Below are 15079 nucleotides of genomic sequence, written 5' to 3'. Positions count from 1 at the left end.
TGGGGGTACATGTGTCTCTTTCAATTTTGGTTTCCTCGGTGTGTACGCCCAGGAGTGGGATTGCTGGGTCATAAGGCAGTTCTATTTGCAATTTTTTAAGGAATCTCCACACTGTTCTCCATAGTGGCTGTACTAGTTTGCATTCCCACCAACAGTGTAGGAGGGTTCCCTTTTCTCCACACCCTCTCCAGCATTTATTGCCTGCAGACTTTTCCTCCCACCTTTATCTGGGAGAAGAAATTGATAAATGAATGGCATTATAAACAGAAATAGTACCTGGAAATCTTAGATGAAAGATGACCAGTGTCCTGTATAAGGACACTCGAGTGATGTGAAAAGGTTAATTTGATCGTAATGAACTTTTGTTATCTAGTCCTTTAAGCAGAAGAGCAATAATCCCCATGTTCCCCTCCATCTTTTCTTGTGAGAGTGAACTCCCTCACCCCCCAAATGAATGGAAAATTTCACACAGCATTATTAGCAATAACCATTAGCTAGGTTATAACCATTAGCAACAACCACTTCATGGATCACAGCCTTGTCGTGGTAAAGGGGCTTGCATAACTGAATGAAGCTGTAAGGGCCACCCAAGACAGAGAGGTCATAGTGAAGAGTTCTGACAAAACTTGGTCCACTGGAGGAGGAAATGGCAACCTATTCTAGTATTCCTGCCGCAAAAACCCTATGAACAGTATGAAAAGGCAAAAAGATATAACACGGGAAGATGAGCCCCCCCCCATGTCAGAGGGTGTCCAATATGCTACTGGGGAAGAGTGGAGGGCAGTTATTCATAGCTTCAGGAAGAATGAAGCAGCTAGGCCAAAGGAGAAATGATGCTCAGCTGGGGATGTGTCTGGAGGTGAAAGTAAAGTCCGATGCTGTGAAGAACAATACTGCATAGGAACCTGGAATGTTACATCCGTGAATCAAGTTTGAACATGGTCAAACAGGAGATGGTGAGGTTGCACATTAACATCTTAGGAATCAGTGAACTAAAATGGATGGGAATGGGCAAATTTAATTTAGATGACCATTTTATCTCCTACTGTGGGCAAGAATCCCTTAGAAGAAATGGAGTAGCCCTCATAGTCAACAAAAGAGTCTGAAATGCAGTACTTAGGTGCAGCCTCAGAAACAACAGAATGATCTTGGTTCATTTCCAAGGCACACCATTCAACATCGGAGTAATCCAAGTCTATGCCCCAACCACTGATGCTGAAGAAGCTGAAGTTGACTGCTTCTATGAAGACCTACACTCTCTTCTAGACCTAACACCAAAAAAAGATGTCCTTTTCATCACAGGGGATTGGAATCCAAAAGTAGGAAGTCAAGAGATACCCAGAATAACAGGCAAGTTTGGCCTTAGAGTTCAATATGAATCACAGCAAAGGCTAACAGAGTTTTGTCAAGAGAATACACTGGTCATAGCAAACACCCTTTTTCAACAATACAACAGATGACTCTACACATGGATGTCCCAGGATGGTCAATACCGCAATCAGACTGATCATGTTCTTTGCAGCCAAAGATGGAGAAGCTCTATAAAACAAGACCTGGAGCTGACTGTGGCTCCAATCATGAGCTCCTTATTGCAAATTCCAGGCTTAAATTAATGAAAACACGGAAAACTACTAGGCCATTCATATATGACCTAAATCAAATCTCTTATACAGTGGAGGTGACAAACCAATTCAAGGGATTAGAACTGGTAGACAGAGTGCCTGAAGAACTATGGACAGAGGTTGGTAACACTGTACAGGAGGCAGTGACCAAAACTGTCCCCAAGAAAAAGAAGTGCAAGAAGGCAAAATGGTTGTCTGAGAGGCCTTACAAATAGCTGAGAAAAGTAGGGAAGAGAAAAGCAAAAGAGAAAGAGAAAGATATACCAAACAGAATACAGAGTTCCAAAGGAGAGCAAGGAGATAAACGGGCCTTTTTAAATGAACAGCACCAAGAAATAGAGAAAAGGCAACAGAATGGGGAAGACTAGAGATCTCAAGAACATCAGCGACATCATGCAAGGAGAAGCATGATAAAGAACAGAAACAGTTAAGAACCTAACAGAAGCTAAACAGATTAAAAAGTAGCAAGAATACACTACATAAAAAAGGTCTTAATGATACCCATGATGGTGAGGCCGCTTACCCAGAGCCAGACACCCTGCAGTGTGAAGTCAAGTGGGCCTTAGGAAGCATTACTATGAACAAAGCTAGTGGAGGCAACAGAATTCTAGCTGAGCTATCGAAAATCCTAAAAGATGATGCTGTGAAAGTGCTGCACTCAATATGCCAGCAAATTTGGAAAGCAGTGGCCACAGGACCAGAAAAGGTCAGTTTTCATTCCAATCCCAATGAAGGGCAATGCCAAAGAATGTTCAAACTACTGTCCTATTGCACTCACTTCATATGTTAGAAAGGTTATGCCCCAAATCCCTCAAGCTGGGCTTCAGCAGTATGTGAACGATAACTTCCAGATGTACAATCTGGATTTAGAAAAGGCAGAGGAACCAGAGATCAAATTGCCAACATTCACTGGATAGTGGAGAAAGCAAGGGAATTCCAGAAAAGCATCTACTTGTGCTTCATTGACTACACTAAAGCCTTTGACTGTGTGGACCACAAGTGTGCAAAATTCTTAAAGAGATGGGCGTATCAGACCATTTTACTTGTCTCCTGAGAAACTTGTACGTGGGTCAAGAAGCAACAGTTAGAACCACACATGGAAAAATTGACAGTTTCAAAACTGGGAAGGGAGTATGAGAGGGCTGTAAAGTGTCACCTTGCTTTGTTGTTATGTTCAGCTGCTCAGTCATGTCTAACTCTTTGCGACCCCATGGACTGCAGCACGCCAGGCTTCCCTGTCCTGCACCATCTCCTGGAGCTTGCTCAAAGTCATCTCCATTGAGTCGGTGATGCCATCCAACCATTTCATCCTCAGTCATCCCCTTCTCCTCCTGCCTTCAATCTTTCCCGGCATCAGGGTCTTTTCCAATGAGTCAGCTCTTTGCATCAGGTGGCCAAAGTATTGGAGCTTCAGCTTCAGCATCAATCCTTCCAATGAATATTCAGGATTGATTTCCTTTGGGATTGACTGGTTTGATATCCTCGCTGTTCAAGGAACTCTCAAGAGTCTTCTGCAACACCATAGTTCAAAAGCATCAATTCTTTGGCATTCAGTCTTCTTTATGGTCCAACTCTCACATCCATACGTAACAACTGGAAAAACCATAGCTTTGACCAGATGGACGTTTGCTGGCAAAGTGATGTCTCTGCTTTTTAGTACGCTGTCTAGGTTTGTCACAGCTTTTCTTCCAAGGAGCAAATGTCTTTTCATTTCATGGCTGCAGTCACCATCTACAGTGATTTTGGAGTCCAAGAAAATAAAATCTGTCACTGTTTCCATTGTTACTCCATCTATTTGCCATGAAGTGATGGGACTGGATGCCATAATCTTCGTTTTTTGAATGTTGAGTTTTAAGTCAGCTCTTTCACTCATCAAGGGGCTCTTTAGCTCCTCTTTGTTTTCTGCAATAAGGGTGGTGTCATCTGCATATCTGAGGTTATTGATATTTCTCCTGGCAATTTTGACTGAGCTTGTGCTTCATCCAGCCTGGCATTTTGCATGATGTAATCTACATAGAACTTAAATAAGCAGGGTGACAATATACATCCTTGACGTAATCCTTTCCCTATTTGGAACCAGTCTGTTGTTCCATGTCTGGTTCTTGCTTCTTGACTCACATACAGGTTTCTCAGAAGACACATAAGGTGGTCTGGTATCCCCATCTCTTTAAGAATTTTCCACAGTTTGTTGTGATCCACAGAGTCAAAGGCTTTAGTATGGTCAGTGAAGCAGAAGTAGATACTTTTCTAGAATTCTCTTGCTTTTTCTATCATCCAACGGATGTTGGCAATTTGATCTCTGGTTCCTCTGCCTTTTCTAAATTCAGCTCGGTTCATGTACTGTTGAAGCCTAGCTTGGAGAACTGTGAGCGTTACTTTGCTAGCGTGTGAAATGAGTGCAATTGTGTGGTAGTTTGAACATTCTTGACATTGCCTTTCTTTGGGATTGGAATGAAAAACTGACATTTTCCAGTCCTGTGGCCACCCTGCTTATTTAACTTATATGTAGAGTACATCATGGAGAAGGCACTGGTGACCCACTCCAGTACTCTTGCCTGGAAACTCCCATGGACGGAGGAGCCCGGTTAGGCTGCAGTCCTTGGGGTCGATAAAGATTGGACACAACTGAGCGACTTCACCTTCACTTTTCACTTCCATGCATTGGAGAAGGAAATGGCAACCCACTCCAGTGTTCTCGCCTGGAGAATCCCAGGGAAGGGGGAGCCTGGTGGGCTGCTGTCTATGGGTTCACAAAGTTGGATACGACTGACGTGACTTAGCAGCAGCAGCAGAGTACATCATGCGAAGTATCAGGCTGGATGAATCACAAGTTGGAATCATGACCGCCAGGAGAAATATCGATAAACTCAGATATGCAGATGATACCACTCTAATAGCAGAAAGTGAGGAGGAACTAATGAGGCTTTTGATGAGGGTGAAAAACGTGGCTTGAAACAACATCCAAAAAACTAAGATCGTGGCATCCAGTTCCATCACTCCATGGTGAATAGAAGGGAAGGGGATAAAATGCGGAAGCAGTGACAGATTTTCCTTCCTTGGGCTCCAAAATCACAGCGGCGGATGGTGACTGCAGCCGTGAAATTAGCATATAAAAGTGGAGATGTCACTTTGCCGACAAAGGTCTGTATGTAAAGGCAAAGGTATGATCTTTCCAGTAGGCATGTCGGTGTGAGAGATGGACCATAACGAAGACTTGAGTGCTGAAGAGCCGATGCTTCATTGGAGCCGATGTGACATTGGAAAGACTCTTGAGAGCCCGTTGGACTGAAACAAGATCAAGCCAGTCAATCCTAAAGGAAATCAACCCTGAATATTCATTGGAAGGACTAATGCTGAAGCTATAATACCTTGGCCACGGATGTGAAGAGCTGAGTCATTGGTAAAGACCCTGATGCTGGGAAAGATTGAAGGCAAAAGGAGAAGGGTGTGGCAGAAGATGAGTTGGTTAGATAGCATCACTGACTCAGAGCCGTGAATTTGAGCAAACTCTGGGAGATGCTGGGGGACAGAGGAGCCTGGCGTGTTGCAGACCATTGGACGCGGGAGTTGGCCGTGACTTGGCAATGGAACTGCAGGGCAGCCTTGGGCCTCTAGAGAAGTAGGGGCAGCCTGAAGAGCCCAGGCTTATCCACTTACACAGATAAGCAATGCGGAAAGGCCAGTTAAGATCGGAACACTGTGGCAAGAAGGCAAGAGTGAAGCTGCTCTGCTTCTGGCCGCCCTTGAGACACACACAGGCCAGGCACGAAGCTGCTGGCACGAAGTCAAGGGGTGCTGCCCGCCTGGGACCCCCTTTTGAGCCGGGCTCTCTGCGAAAAGTGCTTCTGGAATTCGGAGGCATAGCAGGAGCCAGAGCCAATGCTGCCCTCCCTCTGCGGCTGAGCTTGCCTAGCCCCTAACCTTATTAGGCAACTGGCAAAGCACGGCAGCTAAGTGCTCACACAGCCTCAGCCCCAGGCGCAACGCTCTGCTGCCCGGGAGGCCACCGCCTCCCGTCAGGTTGGGATTAGTCACGCTGCTCGGGGCTTTCTGGGTAAGGCATGCTCTCACTCCCTGTTTCCAGCATTTTGCCAGCCTAATGATGACAGGATGGAAGAGGGAATTTTCACCCCTTCCTGCGGGGTCAAGAAATCCTACTACTTACATGACCATTAAATCATTTTAATTTTTTTCCTCCTAAAGTTCTGTAATAGCTGTTGTACAACTTGTAGTGACACGTGACAGGATTTGGCATACCGATTTTAGGTAGGACGGCTGTGACTCCCACCCTACAGGTGAAGACGCTGAGATTCAAAGCCATGAAAAGTGCCTTGTTCTTTGGCAAGTCAGTGGCCTTTGCTGTGCGGTCCTCTGTGCCTTACTCCTCCTCTCCAATCTGGGCTTCTTCATTTTCTGATAAATATCTAACAGGTTCTTTGTCACCACTTAGAGGAAGTACTGACTCTCGAACTTGCTCTTTCTCTTTCAGAACGAGTTCCCTCACATTCCACACAGGATCAGAGATCCCCTCCAGTTCCTACACATACCTGAGAAGCAGAGCGCCCTACACTTCCTGATAACTCAATTTGCAGCTAACCTCCCTAGCAAGTTGCAAAGTGAGGAGCTGCCAGAGATAAAAACCTCATGTCTTAAGCCACCAACCCATAAACAATAGTCAGATGCTGTTTCCTCCAATTTTGCCAAGAAATCTCTTACTTGTCGAAACCTTCCTGGGGTGCTCTCAGAATACGAGGAAAAAAGTTAACTTCCTATGTAGGGGACAGAGTAGGGTATTTTGAGGATCTGAAAGGAACCCACCCCTGAATCTTCGCTGCCAAAGGCTGCTAATGGCTCTGGCGTGATGCATGGGAAATGAAGTATGAATGGAAACAGGAGAAAGGAAATGGCAGGGGGCCGCGGGCCCAGGCTGCAGGCTGGCGGCTGCAGCGAGACCTGCCGGGAATTGTAAGGAGCTCAGCTCCAGGCTCTGGGCTGCCGGTAGCCGCTAGGGTGGGGGTGGCACAGGAACAGGATCCTGACACCTTATAATGCGCCAAACTGAGCACGAACCCTGCCTCAGGCCCACCCTTTCCCATTCAGAGAGACAGTGTCATGGAAATACACACGTGTTATTACTGACAAACAGCAGCCTAGGATCGCAGCTGTTAAGTAGTGGTTGGTCCATACATAGTCGTTATTCTCATTATTTCACATATTGTTTCTCTGAATCTTCATTAACAGCCTTATAAGGAGGGCACGCCTTTTTATAGGAGGGAATACAGATTTTGAGAACGAGGATGTGTGTCCTAGCCTGAATCCAAACCCTCAAGTGCAAGGTCAATCCTCTACGAAAATGGAGACAAAGCTACAGATTTACTTCCTAAAGCTTGACGAGAAGCCCCTATAAACCTATCTGGCCCAGAGCCCCTAAAGGGGGCTCTGTTTCCCACACATCAGGGAAACACCTCCTTACCTCTTTCAGCTTCCTGGGCAACCACAGCAGTAGGTCACAGCTTATGAGGGGCTGACACCCTCCACTCCAGCCCCGCCCCCACATACATATGCCCCGGCCAGAATGCCCTTGGCTTCCAATGGCATGACTCCAAGTATATCCAGTTCCCACTCAGAGGCTGAAGGAGGGGGCTGAGGGCTCCCTGCACTCCATCCCCTCACACTCAGGGCATCAGCCCTGGGATGGGGAGAGGCGCAGAGACACCTCTTCTCTTCTTACTCCCGCAGGGGCAGTTCCCTGCAGTGTCTTCAGCTTCACTCTTTGTCTCGTTGCTGGCATACCTCTAAGAGGCCTTTCATGAAAGCTGGCAAGCACCTGCACATGGCAGGCTGCCCTGCATGAGACATCCTTGGCTGGCCCTCCTCTGAAGGTCTAAATACCACGTGGAGGCTGCTTTGCTCCATCCTCATGACATGACAGGCCTCTTATTCCCATGACCAGAGGCAGGCCCACCAGCGCCAGTTCTCACCGCTTGGGTCGCGCAGCCGCCCTGCTTGTGGTTCAGGGCACTCCTTCCCTCCCCCTGCCCTAGTGCCTGCTGGCTTGCCAAGCAGACCTGCGTGCACGCCCTCCTCCAGTCTCCGAGGCCCTGTGGAGGCATATGGGCAGAAGGTTGGGGCAGAGGATGCTGGCGGGAGTTCAGGTGGTGGGTGGCACCCCCTCTCATCGCCAGCAACAGCCAAGTTGGTGCCAGGAAGCCAAGGGAGGGCTGAGGCACCAAAACTAGGCCTAGGTACTGACCACAGCATGACACACTGCAGCCTGCGGTGCTGGAACCCAATGCTAATTCTCTGCCAGCCCCTGGGGCCTGGGTTCTGGTGGGTACTCCCTCCCTAAAGCGAAGACATCACTTGCTGGTGAGCAGGTGGCTTACATGTGGCCTCCTGGCCTACCGCTTCCTCCCCACAAGCCTGCTACCCAGAGAAAGTGAGTGTCTGACTCTTTGCGACCCCATGGACTGTAGCCTGCCAGGCTCCTCTGTCCATGGGATTTCCTAGGCAAGAAAACTGGAGCGGGTTGTCATTTCCTTCTCTTGGGGAATCTTTCTGACCCAGGGATTGAACCCAGGTCTCCTGCATTGCAGGGAGATTCTTTACCATTTGAACCACCAGGTAAGCTACCCTGAGAAGGTCTTCTTCAATTCAGTAGCAGAAATGCATCTGTGTAGAGAAGATGTGGAGCCCTCAAGCCCTGGGTCTCAGGGATTCAGAATGTCCCCCTCCTCCTTGGAGCCACCTTGCACTTGACCAAACTAAGTCTATGTCTGTGGTGACAGAGTTGAAGGCAACCTGGGATCCCCTCTCCCACTGATGGGCAGAAAAAGTACATAAGCTAGATAACAGAGAGTACCATGCAATAGAAATACAGACCAGATGTACACACAATATTGCTGATCTTAAAAACAGTGCTTAGTGCAGGTAATAAAAGGTACTTCAACAAAAATTAAAAACTATGCATCTGAAGCAAAACTATACATTTTCAGGGATATATTTAAACAAAAAGACACACATTAGGCTGCTGCTCACAGGGAGGGAAGGGAAAATATGTGGAATATGGGAAACAGTGAGCACAGGAAGGGTCTTGCATGGATCACGGTAATACTGGACCATGAATCCACAGTACGATTGACTCCAACAGTCTGCACCTGAAACTGGAAAGAGATAAAACAGACTATGCTACTGAAGCCTTTCAGACCAGGAGGGACTGTACTGTCTAAGATATGCTATGACAACGAGGACAAAACTTACCAGTTGCGGCCAGATGCCTTCAGATGGCAGGGAGAAGGTCAGGCCCACAGAGAGCACAAGCTCTCTCTACACAGTGATGCCAAGAATTGGCCCAAGACTGAGGATACTCTGTTCCTGATATCTATTGATCCAGCCCCTGTCAGAGACCCCAGAACCATCAAGGTGAAGACAGGAAGTTCCATGACATGGGTTGGGAAACTGAAGCTGAAAGGTTCCTAACAGGGCACTGTTATCCTCCTGAATTCACCCTAAAAACAGCATCAATAGACCAAAATGAAAATGTGCGGTCCCTTGGGCCTAGAGCCATAGGGAATATCCCCTATTTCCAAATGATCTGAGTCGCACTGGCCTGAGCCACTCCTATGGCTGCCTGTGACTCAGGGGGTGTTAAGGGCGTGTTCACAGAAAGCTGGAGCTCAGGAGAAAAAGGGAAAAATGTAGAGGGTGGAACAGTGGACGGAGGAGGACAAGAGCGGAGTTCAGGTGGGAGTAACCGTCCATTCCGGAAGGCCTGTTGCCTGAGGCAAGGAGTGCTGGCCAGATGGTGGGAAATGCGCTGGACACGGGTTAGAAGGGCACCTTCCTCTTACACTAAGTGAGGAGCAGCTGCTTGAAACCGGGACAGTTAGCCACTAGGTCAGCAGACAGGAGGCAGACCCTTGGGCAGCAGCTTTCGCAGACCCAGGACACATACACTCATGGGCAACAGACTGCCCTTCTTGGTGCTGAGGTGGTTTTTTCACGTTTTGGCCCCATGGGAAAAAGAGGGGGCGCTCTTTAGCAGCTGGACTATATCCTGTGTTATTTTTAGGGACAAATTTCAAGAGAACCATGCCATGCTCACGGAGAGGGAGAAGGGTCCGTCTCCCTTGGCTACTGGAGTCACTCAGCGTCTCGTTGCTCCCAGACCTCAGGCTCTGGTGGAAGCCTCAGGGAGGTCACATGTCATCCACCAAAAGGGTGTGCTGTGGGCAGCTGTCCCAGGGGCTCAGGAGGAGAGGACGCAAAATAACATTCCTGTGTGCCCCGGAGTACCACACGGCCTGGCTGGCACTCCTGCTGCCTCTGTCCGCTTCATGACAGTCTTGTCAGTGTAGGCAGCCATCCCCGGCCCTGTCTAATCCAGACCTCTCAGCCCAGCTAGTTCCTGGGAGCTCCAGACAAATGGGCAAGGGCTCCATGCCAAGAAGATGGCACTTATCAGGACAGAGATCCGGGAGCATCCCACTCTCCTCTGTTCATACACTGTATAGGCAGGAGACACTGAGTCGGCGGGGGTCCTCTGAAATTGGGCAGGTCACACTTTCCTGCACTTGGAGCAGCGGTTCCGAAACCTGCGTGAGCGTCAAGACTCCCGGGAAGTTGCAAGCCCCGCTTTGAGCTCCCTGGGTCTAAGAGCAAATTGCTGTTGGCTGTCTCTTTTGCATATGGTAGCTGCCCTCTATGGGGCTGCACAGAGTCAGACACGACTGAAGCGACTTAGCAGCAGCAGCAGCGGTGTAGGTTTTCATGTTACTCTCTCCGTACATTCCACCCTCTCCCTTCTCCTTGACCCCGTGGCTATAGCTCTGTTCTCTATGTCTGTGTTTCCATTCAGTTCAGTTCAGTCACTCAGTCGTATCTGACTCTTTGCGACCCCATGAATCGCAGCACGCCAGGCCTCCCTGTCCATCACCAACTCCCAGAGTTCATGCAGACTCACGTCCATCGAGTCCGTGATGCCATCCAGCCATCTCATCCTCGGTCGTCCCCTTCTCCTCATGCCCTGAATCCCTCCCAGCATCAGAGTCTTTTCCAATGAGTCAACTCTTCGCATGAGGTGGCCAAAGTACTGGAGCTTCAGCTTCAGCATCATTCCTTCCAAAGAAATCCCAGGGCTGATCTCCTTCAAAGTGGACTGGTTGGATCTCCTTGCAGTCCAAGGGATTCTCAAGAGTCTTCTCCAACACCACAGTTCAAAAGCATCAATTCTTCAGCACTCAGCCTTCTTCACAGTCCAACTCTCACGTCCGTAAATGACCACTGGAAAAACCATAGCCTTGACTAGATGACCTTAGTCGGGAAAGTAATGTCTCTGCTTTTGAATATGCTATCTAGGTTGCTCATAACTTTTCTTCCAAGGAGTGAGCATCTTTTAATTTCATGGCTGCAGTCACCATCTGCAGTGATTTTGGAGCCCAAAAAAATAAAGTCTGACACTGTTTCCACTGTTTCCCCATCTATTTCCCATGAAGTGATGGGACCGGATGCCATGATCTTCGTTTTCTGAATGTTGAGCTTTAAGCCAACTTTTTCACTCTCCTCTTTCACTTTCATCAAGAGGCTTTTGAGTTCCTCTTCACTTTCTGCCATAAGGGTGGTGTCATCTGCATATCTGAGGTTATTGATATTTCTCCCTGCAATCTTGATTCCAGCTTGTGTTTCTTCCAGTCCAGCATTTCTCATGATGTACTCTGCACATAAGTTAAATAAGCAGGGTGACAATATACAGCCTTGATGTACTCCTTTTCCTATTTGGAACTAGTCTGTTGGTCCATGTCCAGTTCTAACTGCTGCTTCCTGACCTGCATACAGATTTCTCAAGAGGCAGGTCAGGTGGTCTGGTATTCCCATCTCTTTCAGAATTTTCCACAATTTATTGTGATCCACACAGTCAAAGGCTTTGGCATAGTCAATAAAGCAGTAATACATGTTTTTCTGGAACTCTCTTGCTTTTTTTATGGTCCAGCGGATGTTGGCAATTTGATCTCTGGTTCCTCTGCCTTTTCTTAAACCAGCTTGAACATCAGGAAGTTCATGGTTCACATATTGCTGAAGCCTGACTTGGAGAATTTTGAGCATTACTTTACTAGCATGTGAGATGAGTGCAATTGTGTGGTAGTTTGAGCATTCTTTGGCATTGCCTTTCTTTGGGATTGGAATGAAAACTGAATTGCTTCCCTGCAAAAAAAAAAGACTTCCGGGAGGGTTCCCAGAGTTCCTGGTTCAGGAAGTCTGAGGTTATGCGTTGAAACAAGCTCCCTGACAAGGGGATGCTGCTGCTGGTCTGGGTACCACACTTGAGAAGGATGCAGAGTTTACAACCTTGTGAGAATCTCCAGCGACACCAAGATAAAGCAACTGAGGCTCCCAGCAGAGGCCCAGGCCCAACATTGTCCTCGGACCCAGGCTGACAGGGGATTCACACGAGGGTCTTGTCCCATCTCCCCCTCCTTTAGTCTTTCCAGAATGTTGATCTCTGCTTCTGTTCATCTCAGGGCAGCCTCGTTCCCAGGGAGACCCATGATCTTCCCAAGGGAAGCCCCTGTCCTGTGAGTCCTTGAGAAAACAGACTTGAGAGAAGCTCCCTGAAGAGGCTGCAACAGAAGCCAGGATTTATTTAGAAAGTTAAAACAAGCTGCCTCGTGAGGTTCAGAACCCGGACCCCTTTCGGGTTCATGTGCAGCTAAGCATCCCCTGCACTTTGGTTCTGACTTTGCAGACGAGAGACGGGGTGATGCCCAGAGGAAAGAGAAGAAGCAGGCAGGAAAGACACCCACCCCTCACTTCAGGTTCTTGGGATGTTACCGCTCCTCGGCACATCTGAGGGCTTCCTAGGTGGCATAGTGGGTTCCTGCCGGTGCAGGAGACGCAGGAGCCTCGGGTTCGATCCCTGGGTCAGGAAGGTCCCCTGGGGAATGAAATGGCAACACACTGTAGTGCTCTTGCCTGGAAGATCCCACGGACAGAGGAGTCTGGAGGGCTACAGTCCACGGGTCGCAGCGTCGGACACGGCTGCACATCTGGATCCCATGCTGCCTCGGCTCTGCCATTTCCCACGGCCCCACCACACCTCGGGTCTGCCTCGGCTCTGCCATTTCCCACGGCCCCACCACACCTCGGGTCGGGGTGGGGGGGTGCCCGCTGCTCTGAGGCCCAGGAGGCACGGGTGTGGCGGGTGAGCCGCAGCAGCTGCTGTTTTCCAGCCGGGGCGACAGGCTGCTATAAACACTTGCTGAGGTTGCTATGGCAAAGTGAGAGTGCAGCCCCACGATGGTGCAGCTATTTATGTGCGTGTAATGGCAGAGTGGCCTGTTTTTTTATTATTTTACTTTCAAAGTTTTCCTTTCCCAACCCCCAAACTTCTTAAAAAAAAAAAAAAAAGAGCTATGGCATCTTTCCTCAGGAAGAGAAAGGCTGTATTACAGAGTCTGGGATTTGAACAGCAAGGGGAAGACTAAAGGAGTGCAGTCAGCTCCTTTAAAGAGGGAAACGCATGGCTTCTTGCCCCTACCTGCCTCTGCCTCGGCTCAGCAAGGGGAAGCCCCAACTCTGGGTTTTCTCACCTCTGAGCCACTGGCTCTGAGAATAGACAAAGATGCTTTGTCCTATGCCTTCCTGTCAAAGCTGGCTCCAGCCAGCAGCATTCCTTAGGTTCCCTGTGTCCCCACCAGCCCCCACCGGATGCAGGTTTCATCAGGACCAAGGCACGGGGGCGTGGGAAGAGAGTCTCAAGACGATCACTCTCCGCTCCCAGCCCAGCTATGGGTGCAGAGCCATTCCGCATGGATCCCAGACACTCCTGGCTAGAGGGCTGTAGGAAATGACCTCTGAGGTACCTCTGCAGGGACACTTGTTTCTGCCACTTGTACAGAGAACTTTCATTCAATTCTCTCTTCTCAGGGAGCTCTCAGGGGAAAGGATGCTCCTGTAGAACAAGGTTTAAGGTCCAAGACAGGATGGTAAGGTCCTCTCACCAGCACCAAGGAGCCAGCATTCAAGGTTCAGATGCTGGAGGATCATTGAAAGCAAGGTTGACTTATCCTTGGACACCAGGACACTAGGCACGTGGGAAAAGCTTTTCGTAGAAGTAGGGAGTATTTTCTGGCTACTGGATGGGGCAACACAGCCTCCTACCTTCTCCACTTGCCCAGGCAAATGTGAAGTAATAAATACGCACAACGAAATGTGCCATCAGGCATAAGCATCCCCAGAGGGAGAGAGTGAAAGATTACCGTGCGGGATCTCACAGCCACACCCACGCACAGACACAACTGAGCTGAGTGTGTGTGCTGACCCATAAATACACTAGGTACCAGACGACATCTAAGGGACAGAGAGCCACCTTGCAGAAACAGCTGGTTGGAATGCAAAAGATGCTGAAGGACTTTACCGTTCCTCTTTCTCCACCTTATTCTAGTTCCTTTCAGATGGTTACTTCCTTAGTAAGAGGAAAAAACCCCACCTGCCGAAGGGCATATTAATCAGATTAAAAATAAAGTTAGGGGCAGTTCTAACAAGAGCAAATCACACAGACGGTTCAATTCTTTCCATCTCAGACTGTAACAGAATGCCTCCCAGATGCCACTATGGCTCAGAAAGGCTATCAAGGGAAAGAGAGAGGCAGAGGGGGAAGTTGCTGCTGACTCCACAAGAGAGGCACCCCCTGCTGCCCCAGGAAAGGTCAAAGTCCTAACTGACAGCCTGGGTTAGCAGATACAATCTTGCTGGGAAAATCAGCAACCTGGGACAGAAATCAGTCTTGGCAGCACCTTGAGGTCAAAGGAGCAGAGAGGGCATGGTCTCTAGGCTTGTCAAACCAGCTGTCGCCAGCACGCCACTGTCCCTGCAGGGCAGGAAGGGAGGGCCCAACACGGGCACCGTCTTGGGCTGTGGGGAGCTGACAGGCCACCCCAGACGCCAGAGCTCCTGTTGCTAAGTCTCGGGGCATTTACTCAGGCTGAGCAGTCGTTCTTTAGGAATACATTAAAGACAAAGAAGCGGACATGCCCTAGAACCCCCATGGCAGACTAAGCTTCCAAAAATCTCGGTTATAAAGAGCATTTATTCAAAAGGGCTCAGATGGACATAGGGCCCATTGTTGAAAGAGACAACGGGCAGGCAGAGAGGTGAGTCAGCCCCAGCTGGCGGTGGTTTATGCGTCTCAAAGTGCAAGGTACTGTGTATTCTGGGTGAGTGGAAAGGGTGTCTCACCTCTTTCCCCCAGCTCCTGCCTCAGTGCCTGACCTAAAATGTGGAGGTCACGAATGAGCAACCCTTCTCTGCTCCCATGCGGTTCTGTTCCCAGGGGAAAGAGAAAGATGGAAGGCCGGGAAGGGGACCCAACCTGCACAGAGAAGCCACTGTTCAGTCCCAGGGGCCCACCCTCAGCACAGGCCCGGCCCCGCGGCCCCTCGGGGGCTGTGGGGCTGGCATAC

Source organism: Capricornis sumatraensis, chromosome 14 (genome assembly GCF_032405125.1).
Source record: "Capricornis sumatraensis isolate serow.1 chromosome 14, serow.2, whole genome shotgun sequence".
NCBI lineage: Eukaryota > Metazoa > Chordata > Mammalia > Artiodactyla > Bovidae > Capricornis > Capricornis sumatraensis.
Note: the sequence above shows the minus strand (reverse complement) of the source record.